The sequence below is a fragment of the Mastigoproctus giganteus genome, chromosome 1 (assembly GCF_048544385.1).
Source record: "Mastigoproctus giganteus isolate SK-2022 chromosome 1, ASM4854438v1, whole genome shotgun sequence".
Classification (NCBI taxonomy): domain Eukaryota; kingdom Metazoa; phylum Arthropoda; class Arachnida; order Uropygi; family Thelyphonidae; genus Mastigoproctus; species Mastigoproctus giganteus.
The window spans coordinates 168,258,011-168,265,967 of record NC_143575.1 but is presented as its reverse complement, the minus strand read 5'-3'; positions in this window follow the sequence as shown (position 1 = coordinate 168,265,967).

Below are 7,957 nucleotides of genomic sequence, written 5' to 3'. Positions count from 1 at the left end.
CGACATGTTTGAAACACTTGTCTTTCGATGGAGTAAACGTATACCTTACACCTCATGCGATGCTAAGTAGCTCTGAAGTTGTCATTATAGAATGGGATCTCATGAATGTCAGAGAAGAACAACTTGTTCAAGAATTAAGTGATCGGCAGGTAACGGAAGCTAAACGCATTCTGATAAAAAAAAAAAAAAAAAAAAGATAGCATTCTAGTACCGCAAGAAATATTAACATTACCATAATCAAACAGAATGTCCATCAGAAATAATGAGATGTTCAACCTCAAATCATACAGTATACAATAAATCTTGCGAACGCTGGAAGATCGAGGGGAAAAAAATCCAAAAATGTAAAGTAAAGAACAAAATAACTTATCAGGAAGCTAAAAATCGTATCGCACCTCTCACTTCCAAACCTTATGCTGTATCTCTTCAGAGGAAGCACAATGAATGTTGCAACACAGACAAACCTTTCCGCCTCACCCGACATCTCAATTTCTGTTTGGGAACATAAAGTTCTCTCGATACGAAAAGAACCCATGAATCACGCAAATGCAGATCACGCTAGTAACACAGTCTTTTCAGTTCCTCCAGGAAATGGGTACAAATGCAACATATAAAATAAAAAATAAAATAAAAAAACAACTCGGCAACCACCGTTGAGCCCAAAAAATCAAAAATGGGTACGAATCACCATTTTAGCAAGAACTATTACTTGAGACATACAAAAATTGATGAGTATTTTAACCGACTGTTTTTTTTTTTTTTTTTTTAAAGGAAAGAGCTAAAACTGAGAAATGCAAACAGAATACTAGCAAAAAGTCAGACTTAACCTTCTTCCCCAAGAAGAATTAATGACAAACTTCATTCAATGGACTGTAGAAAATTCCGAAGCAATACCAATGATATTTACTATTTAATAAACAAATGTAATCTTGCTGGCATCTGTTTACAAGAAACCTACCTTACTCTCTCAGTTAATCTTATGATAAAAAGTTATACCTTATAAAGAAGAGACAGAACAATTCACAAGCTTCTCATGACGGCGTTGCCATATTAATTAATTCCAACTTTCCATCTAAAGCAATTTTTACACATACCTTGTTGGAAGCAGTTGCAATACGTGTTATCGTTGAAATAATTGTAACTTTAGTTTCAATTTACCTTCCGCCGAATACTTCTTTCTTCATAAAGGATTTCAATGATTTTCTGAGACAATTGCCACCCCCAATTTGCTTACTAGGAGGCGTTAATGGCCACCATCCTTTTGTGGAGTTCTTCAGAAATAGACTGACGAGGTCGATTAATTGAAAGATTATTATATGTTCATCACTACACCTTGCTAAATATAGCTGACAGCACAAAAAACAAGCAATTATATTTTCGAGTCACCTAGAATTTTTTTCATATATATTGGGTCTGTAAATTGCATGTGTTCTCTGGTTTACCTGTTTTGCTGGCTGAAAAACCTTAGTTTCTGACGAAAAAATTTTGCTATCTACGTCTGAGACCGACTAACTCAGCCACAGAGTGAAAAAAGCCAACAAAAGTGCCTCGCGTCATCGACGGGTTCGAACCACGGTTTTTTCCACCCGGTATGGGGGAGGACGGTGATGATACCACTGTGCTACTCGTGCAAACAGGTAACAGTTCATGCATACACCTACCTGATGAGTCATTCTCAGCAATTGCCCTGTCCACCCGCTCTCCCTCGCTAAACATTCAACAAGTATCATCACACCGAAGACGGAATGATCACCAGTAGAATCGTTTGTTTGTTATTTGGTTTTTAGGAGCATTAGCAACTAAGGCCATATTGCTCCGGGAATATGCGGTGGTCATTCCCTTGACCTTTCGGCATCCTCCTTATTTGGTGGTGACGGACTCGAACCCCGGTCTAATCAAGAAGCGCGGTAGAATCAAGATTGTACAAAAGCTAAGAAAGAGAAAGACAAAGCAAAGAACCAGTTCTGAAAATATCCTGCTACTCTCAACCTCATAACCTATGAATAACTTAGAGCAAAAGCTTGACAAGTTTTATCAGAAAAGCTAAGAAAGATTCCTGGAACAGATTAGCTTTATCAGTTAACAAAGACACCGACATCAGATTAATTTGAAGAAGATCAGACTGCTCAATAACAAGTTTCCACCCACCATCTCACTTTCCAATTATCTATTTTAATGGGAATACATTATCCTCTCCACAAGATACCGCGCATTTATCCTCTCCACAAGATACTAGGACGATCATTTGCTCGTGTATCAGCAGCGGTAACATACAACTCAACCTTTAAGAAAATTAAATCTCAACCTGAGATGCAAAATCAATTTTCCATACAAATATCTCTTTTCCCTGTAACCAGCCGTTTGGGTGATCAGAACTGAAATAATCCATAAGCAAATCTCGCGATTGTGCAGCTGGTCCGAACGGCATTTTCAACTCAATGCTACAACACTTGAATGAAGCAGACTTAGAAGGCCTACTAAACTACTACATCCGTAATTTTTCTAGAAAATGTTTATATGAGGTCTTGGTGCCATTCAATAATTGTAGCCTTTTTAAAACCAAGGAAAGACCCTTTAAATTCTTGGAATTATTGCCAATATCGCTTTCTAGCTATCTTGCAAAACCTCTTGAAAGAATGCTTCATAACCGCTTAACTTGGCTATTAGAAACCCAACATTTGCTAAATGCTAATCAATTTAGTTTTCGCAAGCACAGATCCCCCTTTTCCTTATGATTAAAATAAAATCTAACATTCGCAATGTATTTATTAAAAAAGAAATTATGGTTATGGTGAGTCTTGATACAGAAAAAGCATTTGACACTACTTTGCATTATGGAATCCTGCAGGATCTTTATAAGCTAGGACTTTTTCCTCTCTTTATTAAGAACTTTCTACAACATCGATCCTTCCAAGTACGATTTGACACCGTGTACAAGATCCTTGACGAATTGGTCATTGGGGACCATCTCTACCTTAACAATGATGCCTAGTCAGATAATGGAAGACAACAAACTCCATGCACCCACTGTACAGGAAGAAAACTTCACCAACATGGAGGTTACTGATGCCATCAGCAAAATCAAGTCAGGTAAGGCTCCAGACCTTGACCTGATTGAGGGCGAGGTGGTACTGCGGGTTTGGTCAACTAACCCAGAACTACTTATGGATCTGTTTAATTCCTGCCTTCATGAGGTCTGCTTCCCAGATATCTGGAAGCACGCGAAGTTCCGACGACTCATCCCCAAAGTGGCCACCTTCGCAAACCAAACTGCTGCTTAGCGTCCTATGATTCTGGGGAAGGTTCTGAAACAGCTTCTTTCTAGACTGTCAACAAGGTACCAGGAAAACAGGATTCTCTTCTGAGAACCAGTTTGGCTTCAGGCCTGGGCACTCTACAACAGATGCTCTACTACAGCTTAGCAACATAAGGTAAGAATCTGAATTCAATATGTTCTGGCACTTTTCGATGATTTCAAGGCAGCGTTCCACTTGATCTGGTGGCCTTCTGTCATCAGACGGGTAAGATAAACGCAGTACCCACCAGAAATCTACAACAATCCGATCAATTACTTCACTAACAGGAAAATCACTATCGAGACCCTCTTCCATAGCATAACCAGGTCCAATTCTAGAGGCTGCCCTCAAGGTTCCATCTTCTAGCTTACCTCCATGTTCGCGTACGCAGACGACCTCATCATCCTCGTTGCGGTCCCTCCCGGGCAGCCCTTGAGTTGCGTGTAAATGACGTCCAGACTGTTCTTGCACATTGGACAGAAATACATAAGCTGACCATCTCCACCACCAAAACAAAGGTGCTTCTTATCAAGGGAATTCTGGACATATGTAGACCTCCCGTTATTCACATTCAAGGTGGGTACATCCTTCAAATTCTACATTACAATAAAATATCTTGGAGTCACAATGTAAAGAAGTACGTAGAGATGCTCGCTAGGGGACTAAAAGGAAGGACACAGTCTCATGTATGCTGCTATGTTCCTCCTAGGAACATCTTATGATTCTGCCGTCTGGTTTCTCAGGGCAGACAGAAAAACCTTTGCAAACAGAGTTGACAAAATCCAGCTGTTCTTCTTATTACGTATGAGCAGGGCTTGCAGAACCACATCCACTATTGCTCTACAGGTGATCTACGGCAACCTTCCTCTAGATCTTTACATTAACTACTGTGGCCTCTTCCATGCAGCAAGGTCTAACGTTGAAACTAACTTTCTTGGTATAACTGCCCTTGCAGAGGACAATCACGTTTTGGACAAGAAGAGTGTGTGGTCAAAATTTACCAATTTATGGCAGACCCACTGGTCCTCTGGATGTAAAGGCGAAGCCACCAGAAAATTCATTCCTGACATTAGCCACTTTAACAAACATACCATGGCCTGGTTTACTCCAAACCTAGAAATCACTTTTGTATTGACTGTTTACTGCTCCATTAAAGTCTGCACAAATCAGCTTGGCCATACTGAAGACGAATCTACCTGTGTAATGAGAGGGAAGACCGGACCCACCTCCTGAAAAACTGCACAGTTTACCTTGATCTCCTCCTCCAGACGAACCTTCCAGTCTTTGATCAATCTCATTCTCTAACTGTAGCGCCTTGGCCTAGTTGGTTAAAGCGCCTGTCTAGTAAACAGGAGATCGTGGGTTTGAGTCCCACCGGTGCCTTGTAGAAGGGAGTTTTTTCTCTTTGGAGTGCCGCTAGGTGGCGGAAGTTGATCAACTGCTGAATTATGTGCTACGCTTTTTACCTTAATTTAGTATGGATTAAAAGTCTCAAACTAAGTACATTAGGTATCAGTGGGTAGCTCTCTTCTCCAGCTTCTGAAACAAGTACCAACAGAAAACTAAAGTAAGCAGGTAAATATTATTTCTAAAGATTAAAACTGCGAATATCTCATCGGACATTTTCTAGTACGTACATTTATACGCAACGTGTACGCCTACCGAGGGACCAGACTATGCCAAATCACTACAAGGTCCATACCTCCTACTGTACTTCTCCTTAACAGCTGGGAGAATGGCTTTAGTAAAGTTACAGTACCTCTCTATTCTGTTGTTCCCCTCAGGGAATGAATGACCTTAAAAGCAGTTATTGGGAGAATTTGCTCCTCAGTTGACATATCTCGACTGAATCGATCTAGGAAGAAGAAATTTCTTTGTTTATCGTGTAAATCCAAGAAAGAGAACGATGGGAATGAACAGGAAAATAAGACATCTAAGGAAGAGTCTAGCGAAGGTGAGTCGGACGATGACGCCTGCAGCGATCATGAGCTAATGGACTTCTCTCAAGATATCTGCTCTGGGATACCCGAAGAACTAAATAATATCATTAGTGACTCGATAACGGAAATCCTCCGGTGTGACGCATGTCCAGATGACTGCGAACATCGGAGACTTCATAGCAGAACCCAAGACAGTGACAAAAATCCAATCCTCGTTGCACGGTGTGATGCAGAAAGCCCGCATTACAATGGAACTGAGAAAAACCAACGTTGCAGCTCGGAACCCTACAAGAGCAAACATGAATATCACTTAACAGAGCTCCTCTCTCCGATGTACAGATCCCTACGGGAGATCCAAGAAGAAAAAAATGAACTAAGGTAGCAAAACATTAAAATCAGTAGAAGTCAAAAATTATTAGAAGAAAAATTAAATACAATACTAGCGCATTTACAATTAATAGAGGGAAGAATTGACACTGCAGTACTGTAAGCTATGAAGAAACAGGAAAATAGGACACAATACAAGGATGCGGAAAGACGCAGACAGATCTGCATACACAGATATCTAAATTGCAGAGTGATATGAAAGGAAAAATAAGGAATGATAAGAATAATAACTTTAGAAATGAGGGGAGCGAGTCACTACTACATCTAAGAGTGTCAGGATCTGAAATCTCCATTGAGAAAAACTACACGACTAGGCCAGAAACAAGAATAGATCCCGCCAAAGCTAGTCCCCTCTCCCTATCAACCCCATGACACCCCGAGAGCACAATGACGACAGAAATAAATCCTGGACTTACTAGACAACCTATCTTTGCGCAGATTGCGGCCCTTCCCCTGAAGGCACTGCAGCAAAACAAGACGAGTGAATCTGCCCCATTGATACCCTCGCACACAAATCAATCCATTTTTGAGAACAATCTCGCGGACTATAAGCTTCAAAAAACAACAAAAATCAATGATGAGCAGAATAGAACTGAGACCACAACGAAACCTGTATCAGGACACAGTCAGAAGCTGGCCGATAGATTTAACATATCCTCTGTACAAACCAGAGGAAAAATATTTATCTCAAGACTCAACCCGCAGACAGGTCCAAATCTTATTAAAGAAATGTGCGACAGAGGATTAGAGATTGACGTAGAGGTCAAGCAAATCCTCACAAGACATCCTGCATATGTTTCTTTCATACTCTCCTGCCCACTAAACAGTGAAGGACTGCTCTTGGACAGAAACATCTGGCCAGTAGGAATGCTAGTGAAGACATACAGAGAAAGGTCTGGGAGACCCACAATTAAGAACAACAGAACGAACCTATGAAGAGCCCAATAGCAATCAACAGTCAACTTAACTTGCGCAAAAGAATCTAACCAGATTATTATCTTCTTACAAAACGTAAGATGCTTCTTACGTTACGAATGAATTGAAACAAAGATAATCTTCTCATAAATATATTAAAAATGACGTCATTCTGAAACACCTGATCGCATATAATTGGCAAAAACTATACCTTTTGGGCACTGATGATGCCTTATCAGCTCTCTAGCAACTCATGTATATGGCTCAAGAAGGAGCATCTAAGAACTCATCTTTACATTTTCAGAAATGAAGGCCCTCCGCGGTGTGCTTACTGCCATAATGTTCTGTCAGTAAAACACATGTTACTTGACTTCCGATTATCAGTACGAAAGGCTAGAATCATTCCTATCTCTCAGACGTTTACGGGAACCTATAACAATGAAGCACATCTTGGGAAATGAAGCAAACCTAGATGAATTTTTCTCCTTTCTAAAGAAGATAAGGACCTTGTTGCCCACTGCTGCCCACTCCTGAGACCGACTATCTGCGCCACCGAGTGAAAAACACCCATTGATGTTTCTGGCATAATTAAAAAGAATCGGACCCAGGCGTTTTCCTTCCGATATGGAAATAACGATGATTATAACTGTGCTACCCATAAAGACATGGTTGAAATATGAAAAAAAAAATTATGTATTAGGGCCACTCAAAAATTACCTTATTTGCCAATATACAAGTATATTATGCGTACAAATTGAGTGTGCTATATTGTTGATTTGTCTCTTTTTCTGGAAGAAACACCACAATTTCTGGGGTTGGGGAGCCGTTGGTCTTCACGTCTGTGACTAAATAACTTAGCCACGGGCTGAAAAAAAAAGTCCATAAAAGTTAGCATTAGCATGGAAGTTTGCTCCACAAATGAATCACCCGCTGGCTTAAGGCAAATTTCCGCGTATCCATTCTGCAGCTGTCGTTCATCAATTTGAATTTATGCTCCCTTCGATGGTTAATCTGAGCAAGAGGAAGAATCCTATCAGTATTGAGGTTGATCAAACCATTGAAAGCCTTATACACCTCAATCAGATAACTTCGCCGGTGCCTAGTCTCCAGACGCTGCAGTTTGCAGCACTTAAGCCCTTCTTGGTAAGAGCAACCCTTGCCCCCACAATCTTGTTGCCCTTCTCTGTACTCGTTCCAACAACTGTACATCTTTCCTAAAATGAGGCTTGTTGTTGTGGTGGTGGTGGTGGTGGTGGTGGTGGTGGTGGTGGTGTTTTCTAGTGCAAAGGGCTACTTAGGCCATATTACGCCCTAAAATGAGGCCTCTAGACCTGTAATGCTGTTCTCAGGGTGTGGTCTGACCATTGCTTAATACCAGGGATGAAGAGGATAATCACCTCTTCAATCCTGCTAGCAAAC